The following is an 11,530-nucleotide window of genomic DNA, read 5'->3' on the forward strand; positions in this document are numbered from 1 at the left end:
CATGTGGCCTCAGCCTGCCCCATACTTCTGAGTGGCCCCAAGCCAGGTAATACCAGCAGCTGGCCATGGTTGGCAGCTTGGCCTCTCCCGGGCACCTCCAAGCCCAGCACAAATAGCAGGCAGCTGAAGATCACTTTACAACACAAGCTGGGTGGCCTGGGCAGAATACAGGTGGTGGCCAACCTTGTTCTTCATCTCCCAGGAGGTCCCAGAGCCAGCGCACCCAGTGGACAGCTTCAGGACATTTTGAAACACTCCCAACCAACTCCACATGTGAGAAACTCAAGAAGGGGACTCGGAGGGCACCAGAGTCCCACTGAAATAAGTCCTTCTCTGTGGGACAACCCCTACACAAACTGATCCTCCAGCGTGGTGGTAGTTTTGGCAAGTCCTTACAACAGATCAGCTTAGGGGTAAAGCCTTCCCATTTATAAGCCAACAGTAATCAAGACTCAGCTACAACAGGATGGAATACACAACCTACATGAGGGGGGACACAACTGGAATGATTGGGAAGGGTGCGTCACTAGACCCTGTAGGACACCTACTATATTAGGCCACTCTACCAAGCCCAGAAGATACCACGTCTACCTATTACATAGAAACAAATACAGGGAGGCTATCAAAATGAGACAAAGAAACCCATTTCAGATGAAAGAAAGAACGAAACTCTAGAAAAAGAACTCGGCAAAACAGAGACAAGCAATTTACTAGATACAGAGTTCAAAACACTGGTTATAAGGATGCTCAATGAATCTGGGGGAAGAATTGTTGCATAAAAAAAGGGCACGGAAACCATGCACACACACACACAAAAAAAACAACCAGTCAGGAATAAAGGATACACTAACTAAAAGAAAGAATAATTTACAGAGAATAAACAGTAGAGTAGATAAAGCTGAGAATCAAACTAGTGATTTGGAATACAAGAAAAGAAAAAAATAGCCAATCAGAACAGCAGTTTTATGTTTTAGTTTTAGTTTTATGTCCTTGTAAGCAGAGGACATAAAAAGACCTTCCCAGATAAAAAAAAAAAAAAAAAGCTAAAAGAGTTCATCACTATCAAACCAGTATTACATTAAATGTTTTAAATGGCCTTCTTAAGAAGAAAAAAAGACTAAAAATATGAAAAATAAAATGGCAATAAATACATACATATAATAAATAAATGGCAAATAAATACACATCTATCAACACATAAATCTAAAAAAAAAAACAAACTAAACAAAGAAGCAGAACAGAAACTGATTCATAGACCCAGAGAATGTTTTGATGGTTGCCAGATGGGAGGAGTTTAAGGGGGATGGGTGAAAAAAGTGAAGGGATTAAGAAGTGCACAGTGGTTGTTACAGAATAATCATGGGGATGTAAAGGACAGGATAAGTAATACAGTCAACAATATTCTAATAACTGTGCATGGTGTCAGACGGGTACTAGTATTTATTGGGATGATCACTTAGAAAGTTACATAATGTGTAATCACTGTTAAAATGAAATGCCATACCTGAAACTAATGTAATATTGTACATCAACTGTGCTAGAAAAATAAGAAATGATTTAAATTAAAAATAAATACACTTTCAATCAGTCAATCGATTTTAAAAGTATCATTAACTAAAAGAAAAAAAAAGACCAATGGGCCCTCCTCTCTCGCGTTTCTCGTTGGAGCCCTTTTTCTCCCCCCAGACGAGCATGTAGAAATCAATGTGCTGGCTCTGCTTTTTGCTGACAGGCAGCAGGGACACTGCAAATGCAGGTTTTGGTGAACTAGCTTAAAGTAAACACCTGAATAGTGTCAATATTTTTAAAACAAAATTTAAATAGACCGTATGCTAAAACAGTGAAATGACAGGAAGTACGGTTCTTGTTTTCGGGCAAAACACACAGCACTTCACATGATCTATTTTAAGGGTCTACATTGACTGCCCCTGGGTAGTTAGTTAATTGAGACAACTGTCTGGATAATTTGTTTCTTTCTTCATCTACTTTCTCTACTGATCCCACAGTTTCCAAAAGGAAGCAAACAAAATAAAACAAAGGACCACCACCTCAGTCATAGTTATTTGGATAGTTCAGACCAAAGGCAGTTTGAATTGTATGCTTCGCTTTCCCCAGTTAATCATTCTACCTTGCCTATGTATAAATACTGTCTTAACGTTGCTGGCATAGAAAAGCAGATGAGTACATTTTCCAGAAGATAAGATGACTCAGCTCACTCACGCAAACTCACCCTGGACTTTGACCTTACCTCTAAAGCAGTGTTTATAAAAACACCACATGGTACAAAAGTGGTAATAGTATCTATGATCCAAAGCTGGCTCTGGGTTTATTTATTTTTGTTTGCAGATTGTGGTTTACATGTTTAAGCAATGCTTTAGAGATTATTAGAAAACAAAATCCCTTAATATAGTCTTCCTCTTTCCATATCCAGCAAGTCCCTTAATCTACATATACCTAAATTCTCTTTTTAAAAAAAATGACATTCTTTCATTTTAAATATACGAACATTATTATGTCCACATTTGTTCACTGGTTTGAAATTCCAAAAGTACAATTTCTAAAAAGGTTTAAGTTCTGAAATTCTTTCCCTACACTTCAAAATATATGGTAAGGCTAAGGAAATGTTAGCTTAATTTTAGTGCGCCAAGTAGAAATCCTTGAGTAATGATAGCTGGCACTTGCGGAGCATTTACCAGAGGTTAGACATTGTTCAAAATGTTCCACGTGTGTTCATTCATTGAAAATGCACGACGATGCTCAGAAGTGGGTTCTGGTATTGTCTCCCCTTCACAACTAAGAAAACCGAGGCACAGAGCAATTAACTCATTTACAGCGTCCATTGTAACAAGCGGTAGAGTTAGAATTTCAACTCTGGCAGTGTGCCCCTGACCCCACAGTTTCACCTATCACATGCTGTGTCCTTTCTGTTGACTCTTCACAGTATCATAACTTGTATTTTTACTTTCTCCGTGATATGTACTTCCTAAGTGGGTCTGAATCAAATTCTTAATATTACATTTGAGAAATAATAGAATGGATGTTTTCTGAGAAATACCACACATAAAGAATATTAATTTGAAAAACAGTACTCAGCCCTGGCCAGGTAGCTCAGCGTATTAGCAATATCCTCCAGATGTTGCAGTTTCAATGCCTGGTCAGGGCACACACAAGAATCAGGAAATGAATGCATAAGGAGGTGGAGCCACAGATTAATGCTTCTCTCTCTCTCCCCCCCATAAATATAAAAAGTGTAGTTTCTTCTTTTAAAAAAAGAAAAGTAGTACTCAACATTTCTGCTTTAGTTTGAAGATTCACTGGCACAGGCCCCAAAACAATAACATTTATTAGAATAAAACAGAATAAAGTTATAAAATGCATCTTGGACCTGATGTTTGTGCTTTTGAGTGATTGCATCAATTACCTAGTCAAATTTCCCTCTGGACAATATTATGCATCACAAAACTAACTCTAACCTCACAAAACTAACTCTAACCTTCCAAACTACATAAGTGGCCAAAATGTGAAATACAGGAAGTGATCTTCGTATTAGATCTCTGCAAAAATAAAATGCAAAATCATCACTGATACCCACTAAAGTCACTGGACTTACAAAAACATTTGATAGCCCGAATATGGTGGTTGTTAAACAGGTTTGGGACTCCAGACATTTCGAGAGTAGTTTGGAGTTTTTACAATGTTATACTTGGTCCCATAACATGTGAACAAACTTTGAAAAATATAAGATCGTATTACATATAAAGTAGTGACTTTTACCATCAGCAGAATCTGCAGGCTTCTCTGTTCTCCAACACCAATCGATTGGAATCTGAGAGTATGCAATTCTCCCGTCACCCGTCTAAATGCCCTCTGGAAAGGAAAGGAGACTTTTTCCCACAGTCTCCTTGCATGCATTTGCGCATAATCTTAAGTGCCCTGCTGCATGCTGTAACCACTGCTGCTAGTGACACTGTCAGTCCCTCCCCCCCTTTGCTGGAGCTCCGCCTGTGTCATGTATTTTCCTCCTCCCCCTCCTCACCCTACATGCATTCAGTGGCTCTGTCCTGTAACCCACGCACCCATCTCTCACTCAGAGTAATGCATCTATGAGTGATACTTTATAAAGAAAGGCACCCTACCCACACACAGGATGTGACACGCACGAGATGTGATTTTCATCCTACTTCTGAACGTCAGAGAGCATTTCCTGGGATGATTCTCTGACAATTGATAACAGGTTTTCATCCAGAAAATTGCAGGGCAAGTTGAGCTCACCCTATTCTAAGAAAATACTCTCGAAATTGTGGTTTTTGAAAAGCTCAAATGTCACATTTCTGGCTCTGCCACTTATTTGTGTCTTCAAATTATGTCCTTGAGGTCATAATATGAGCTATTTTATACTACTTGTGCTTGAAATATACATCAGAAATATGATTGACATCAGGCGCAATTTGGCAGTTGGGTTAGGGCTGAGAGGAATGTGATTCCGAAGACCTTCGTTCTATATCGTACTGTACCAGCTAAAGTTTTCAAATGGATTGTAGAATTCTACAATGTGGCCTAATTTTTCATCAAATTCTGGGTTCCACATTGACCAAACGGAAAGGAGGGACATAAAATCTAATACTCAACATAGAAGAAAAAGCTACAGTATTCAAGCCAAGTGGTAGTCCAACCTCTGCTTGCTTACCTCCGGTGATCAAAGCAAAGACTGAACCCGCGCCTTGGGTTGAGCCGAATAATGCCTCCACATGACCTCAACCTTTCGTCTGCACTTTGCTTTCCAGAGCAATATGTGTAGTAAGAATATTACCTACTTTTACATATTTGAAGAGAGATACCTAGCTATTGTGTGTCCTTATAACCTACTCTTTTCTGGTAAAAAAAAAAATTACCAGATTTTTCTATGGTTTTTAAATTCCCTCTCCATTTTCCCCTCACTTCTCTGAGAATACTTCCATTTGTCTGTGTTCCTCTAAAAACACAGTGCTTAGAATTGAACATGGTGTTCCAGATGTGATTTGACCAGCACAAAGTACAACACAACTATTGTCTTCCATCATCTGGAGAGTATACTTTTTCAAGGTCACTTAAATAGAAATTTAAAAACAAAAAACAAATTTGACAGTCACTGCCATGTATGTAGCAATGCTCCGACAAAATGCCTGGATGTTGTTGAATTAAAACCCAGCACATTTTGCTTGTTGTTGTTTTGTCTTCTGTGTGTGTGTGCGTGTGTGTGTGTGCATGTGTGTTTTTAACAGGATATACGCTTAAAGGTTTATTGGACATTTAATTTTGTATCCCTCTTCTCAGTATATTGGATATTTAGGTTTAACATGGACATTCCACTATTTTAAAGGAATAATTGTATTAGTATCAGTAACTACTTTCATTTAACTCAATTTTAAAGCAGTCTAGCGACTGCTTAGGAGTGATTCTTTTTTAAAAAAATTAATTTATTTTAATTGTTGTTCAAGTACAGTTTTCTGTCTTTTACTCCCATCCCAGCTCAGCCCCCCAGTCCTCCCCACCTCCCTCCCATTTCTACCCACCCTTAGTTTTTGTCCATGTGTTTTTTATACTTGTTCCTGTGAATCCTTCCCCTTTCCCCCTGAAATTCCCTTCCTCTCCTCTCTGGTCCCTGTCAGCCTGTTCTGTATTTCGGTGTCTTTGGTTATATTTTGCTTGCTTGTTTGTTTTGTTGTTTAGGTATCAGGAGTGATTCTTGCCTGAACAGAGAATTCCACCAGAGAGGACTTATTCAGAGCATGAATATATTGCGGACCTTGGCCAACTGTTGTGTGGGCAACACTTACTGATAGCATGGTTCTCCCCCAAGGGAACAGAGCAGGATATTATTGGTGGAAGCCCCAAGCAGGAAACTGGCATTATCTATTTTCTCATGTAAATATGAGCTTCATATTTCTTTTTTGAACAAAGTAGATGTTTCTGTGAAGTGAAGAAATGTTTTCTGGAGCTTCCAGTCAAGATGGAGATGTAGGAAGACATGGCTCACCTCTCTGCACACCTACATCAAAATTACATCTAAAATACAGAACACCAAAAATAAAAAATAAAAAATAAATTAAAAAATTAAAAAATAAAATACAGAACACCATCACTCAGGAATGCCAGAAATCAAGTTGAATGGAAGCCTGACAACTATGAAATTGAAGAAACCACATCCATCCAGAATGGCAGAAGAGGTGTGGACACGGCATGGGCAGGTCCCACACCCACGTGGATAAAAGTTCCAGAGGGCTATCTTGAGAGCAAGGAGTCCTGGACTCACACCTGATTCCCTACCCCAGGATTCCAGTGCCAGGAAGATAAGTCCCCACAACTTCTGGCTGTGAACACCAGTGGGGGTTGAGTCAATGGAGGAGGCTGCTGGAGCCCTAAACAGTTTCTCTTGGGGAACCTACACACAGACTCACCTAGTCAGCAAAACTCCCTCTGATCTCCAGCACTGGGGTGGCAGCATGAAGGGCACCCGTGGTACACAGGGAGAGACTGAAGTGCCTGGCATCTAGCAGAGGGGCTAGCAGAGGCCATGGTCCTTTTGCTGAGCCCTCCCTCTGCAGAGCGGATAGTCTGGTGCCATATCTGAGACTCCACCAACCAGGGTGACGCTGTTAGATCCACCTTTGAGATTCCCAGAGGTTCTGTCCCACCCAATTTATGGGCCCACCCAAACTGCTTTTCCATAAGAATGGCTGGTCTTGGCTCCTAAATCCTATCAAACAAGCAACAGCTGGCTTTACTACTAGCAGCAGCCAGATTAAAGTCACAGTTTAGCTTCACCTGGGAATCTCCAAGCCTAGTACAAGTAGCAGCCATCTCAGATTGCTTTACAGCTCAGGCAAGGTGCCCCAAGCAAAACACAGGTGGCCTTGGTCTATACAACCTGGGAAAACCCAGAGCCAACAAACCTAGTGGACAGCTACAGACCACATCAGCGCACCATACTCTGTCCCTGCACAGCTGATTCTCCATGGAGGGTGAAAGTTGGTGGTCAGTGGTAACAGCCAGTCCTTGCAGCTGACTGGCCTGTGTAAATTCCTCCTATTGATCTGCTAATAGCAACCGAGACTCAACTGCAAGAGGAGGGTGTACTCAGCCCATACAAAATGCATACCTCAAGTACCCAGCTTGGGTGATAGGGGAGGCTGTGCCACTGGACCCTACAGGATGCCTACTACATTAGGCCACATTACCAAGACACAGAGTCAAAGCAGCTCTACCTAATACACAGAAACAAACACAAGGAGGCTGCCAAAACAGGGAGACAAAGAAGCATGGCCAAAATAAAGGAACAGATAAAAAATCCAGAAAAAGAGCTAAACAAAATGGAGATAAGCAATCTGTCAGTTTTAAAGTTTTAAAGATTTTGCAGAGTTCAGACCTGGCTGGTGTAGCTCAGTGGATTGAGCGCGGGCCTGCGAACCAGACGATCGCGGTTCGATTCCCAGTCAGGGCACATGCTTGGGTTGCAGGCCAGTTTCCGGCAGGGGCCAGTTCTCTGCAGGGGATGCACAAGAAGCAACCATACATTGATGTTTCCTTCCTCTCTCCTTCCCTTCCCCTCTAAAGATAAATAAATAAAATATTTAAAAAAAAAGAAAAAAGATTTTGCAGAGTTCAAAACACTGTTTATAAGGATACTCAAGGAACTTAGCATAAAAAGACCTAGTCAGAAACAAAGTATACACTAATTGAATAAAGAACAGTTTATAGGGAGACAACAGTAGAATGGATGAAGCTCAGAATCAAATTGAAGATTTGGAATATAAGGAAGTAAAAAACGACCATGCAGAAAAACGAGAAGAAAAAAGAATTAAAAAATGAGGATAGTATAAACAGCCTCTGGGACAACTTTAAGAGTTCCAATATTTGCCTCATAGGGGAGCCAGAAGCAAAAGAGAGAGAGCAAGAAATTGGAAATCTATCAGAAAAAAAATAGTTAAGGAAAACTTCCCTAATTTGGTGAAGGTAACAGACATGCAAGTCCAGGAAAGCACAGAGTCCCAATTATGATGGATCCAAAGATGCCCAGTCCAGGACACACCAATATGAAAAGGGCAAAGGTTAAAGATAGAGACTCTTAAAAGCAAGGGAAAATAAGTTAGTTACCAGAAGGTTGCTGGGGGTGAGGGGGAAGAATGGGTGAAAAGATGAGGGGATTAAGAAGTACTAATAGGTAGTTACAGAATAGCCATGGGGATATAAAGTATAGCGTAGGAAATAGAGTAGCCAAAGAACTTATATGCATGACCCATAAACATGAACAACTTGCCTGAGCAAGTTGGGGGTGAAACGTAATAGCATAATGAATAAAATATAATTTTAAAAAAAGAAATGTTTTCTGTAGTAATGATAATGATCAATTCAAAAGCTGTCCTTATGAAAATGCTCTTGGGCCAAGTTCAGACAGTTTGGAATCACCATTTTGTCCAAGCAGGTGATTGCTGGGGACAAGATGTAAAAATTATTTGTTCACCATAATTTCTGCAGCAGTTAATACAATGCTTGGCAAAGAGCGGACCCTCAAAAAAACTTGGAAAGTAAGTCAAGAAAGGAAGAAGGGAGAAAAAGCTACAGAGAAAAATTTTCAGGATTACTTCAAAATAAAGAACACCAGATTAAAAACCCAAATACTGATACAGTATGGGATCTCCAAAATCAGTGTCCATCCTCCTTATTTTAGATGTGGTAACTGAAGACACAGAAGAGTTAAGTAACTCGTCCAGCATTACAATATCTCAGTCTAGTTAGTTACCAAGTCATTTCTAGATTTTAAGACTCTCAGTTTTGAGCTCCTTACGTAACACTTGGAGCTGCAGAAAGAATTATCAAGGGAAGGCCCTGGGGTCTCACACTCTGGCCCCAGGTTAGTTATCACAGTGTGCCTGGATTGGAGGAAACTTGAAAAGAGGTCTTAGCCACAGATCTTCTAGAAGAAACCCTGGGTTTTAAACAAGTGATCACAAGCAAGGCACATGGAGCAATGTGGTCCTGAGACTGAACGACTGACATATGCTCTATTTCCTACGTCAGTGGTCTGTACTTCTCTCCACGTACACGCCACAGTCCTTTCTTTGTAACAACCTCAGTTACACTGAAGTAGATCAAACTTGGGGACAGGAGTTAGCACTCCCAGAGATGACAATTTACCAGTAGAAATCAGAGGCCATGAAGCACAGATGATGTGCTTCTCCCAACGCCAGTGCTGTTAATAGTTAACAGGATGTTAATAGTTGTCTCTGGAATATGGAAAGTTCTGTGCCCCATCTTTGGAAATGTTTACTTTAACAGGTTTTTTTTACTACAAAGAATTTACAGGGTTTTAAAATGCTAATGTGAGGTTCTTTTTATCTTGTTTTGTTTTTTTCTTTTTGTTTTTAGAGAGACAGGGAAAGAGAGGGAGAGAAATATCAATGTGTGGTGGTTGCCTCTCACGTGGCCCCCACCAGGGACCTGGCCCGCAACCCAGGCATATACCCTGACTGGGAATCAAACTGATGACCTTTTGCTTTTCAGCCCGTGCTCAATCCACTGAGCTACACCAGCCAGGACTACTAATGTGAGTTTTGAAACTCCAAAAGGCAAATTGGTTCTCAGGCTCTGCCAAAAGTAACTGACCATTGTTAAATTAATTAGCCCATTAGTATGGCTCAGTCAATTGAGTGATGGCCTGCGAACCAAGGGTCACCAGTTCGATTCCCAGTCAGGGTATATGCCTGGGTTGCAGGCCAGATACCCAGTAGGGTCCATGTGAGAGGCAACTGATTAATGTACCCTCTTGCACATCAATGTTTCTCTCCCTCTCTTTCTCCCTCCCTTCCCCTCTCTCTAAAAATAAGTAAATAAAATCTCTAAATTAATTAAACAAGGATGCTGTTAGACCGGTGACTCTAATCCTTGTGGTCCTACTAAGCAAATCAAATCCCAGTTTGTAAATGCCTCAAAATTAAAAAATCGAAATCTAAGGACAATCAATTATGAACAGCCTCTAAGACTCTAGAGTAGCCAAGTCTAGAGTCTAAGACTCTAAGCTGTAGCCAATCAGTTTCCTTTCTTTGCTTCCTCACTTTCTCTACAGAAGTCTTTCCCCTGGCTCCTGTCCAACGAACACTCTTAACCACTTCTGATGTGGCCCTCTTCCAACTGGTTTTTGTTTAAATAAACTCTTCAGATTTTCAGTATGCCCCAATTATCTTTTAACACCACAAATCTCCTACATTTTCTAAGATTTTAAAAAAGATTTTGCTTATTTATTTTTAGAAAGAGGGGTAGGGAAGGAGAAAGAGAGGGAGAGAAACATCAATGTGTGGTTGCCTCTCATGGCCCCCTACTGGGGACCTGGCCCACAACCTACACACGTGCCCTGACTGGGGAATCAAACCAGCAATCCTTTGGTTCACAGGCCTGCATTCAATTCACTGAGCTATACCAGCCAGGGCCATTTTTTAAGAGTCAAAGGAATTATTTTCCAAGGAGTACACTTCCATACAATGTTTTTTGCTGCAATGTTTTCAAATACGTTTTTGCTGTGACTTCATATCAGATACTTGTAAAACTGAAACAAATGTTTCATAAAACAATACTTACCTTTTCTATATGTGCTACATATATTTTCTAGTCTACTTTCCTTTTTGCCTAATATTCACTGGATTTTAAACCCACCAAACTGGTTTTACAATCTACCTATAGGTCACAACCTGCAGTTAAAAAACACTGCTTTAGCAAATATTATCCCTTTACCTTTTCTTTTGCCTGTGAGCTATGCCATATTGATTGAACCTAAAATCTACCTAGGATGAATTCAAGTGATAGAGTGGGGTTAAACAACCCTCAGCTCTTCTATTGCTTCTATTGCTAGAGGTATGCTTCTATGTCGGAGCATACCTTGAAGGACGTGTAGTTGGGAAAGCCTGGATCAGGGATCGCAGTAATCAGGGAGGTCTCAGTGTCTTTGCAAGGTACCTTTTGACCCGTGAAGTGGAGAAGGGGAAGTCAGAACTACATTATAGTCTAACATAGTGGATATGCTGTTAACGAGAATGAGGTACTCATTTTCAGCGGTTTGTAAGGTCTATTGTTTAAATAATGAAGCAAGATGTACAATGATGTGTACAGTGTGCTCTCATGTGTGTACAAAAGGGGGGCTATAATCTGTGCTTGGTGTGCACAGGATGTGTCTGGAGTATAAATTGGCCACAGTCGGGTGTCATTGGTTGGAGCTACTATGAGAGGAGGCAAGACTCCAAAAGGAGAAAGCAAAAGGAAGCTATCGGTACTTGGGGCAGTTCAAGAGAGATCACAGCACTGGTTTTCAAAGTTTCATATTGATAAGAATTACCAGGGATTTGCAATGGTTTTCAAATTTTAATGTTGGTGAGAATGACCAGGGATACTTGTTAAAAATTTAATCTCCTGGGCCCTCACCCAGATTCTGATACAATGGGTCTGAGGAGTCAGTTAAATTCTCCTTTCTGAAGCTTTTGGGATTAGACTCAAGTAAAATGAA

Source organism: Sturnira hondurensis, unplaced genomic scaffold (genome assembly GCF_014824575.4).
Source record: "Sturnira hondurensis isolate 20B ecotype Veracruz unplaced genomic scaffold, ASM1482457v3 Scaffold0001872, whole genome shotgun sequence".
NCBI classification, from domain to species: Eukaryota; Metazoa; Chordata; class Mammalia; order Chiroptera; family Phyllostomidae; genus Sturnira; species Sturnira hondurensis.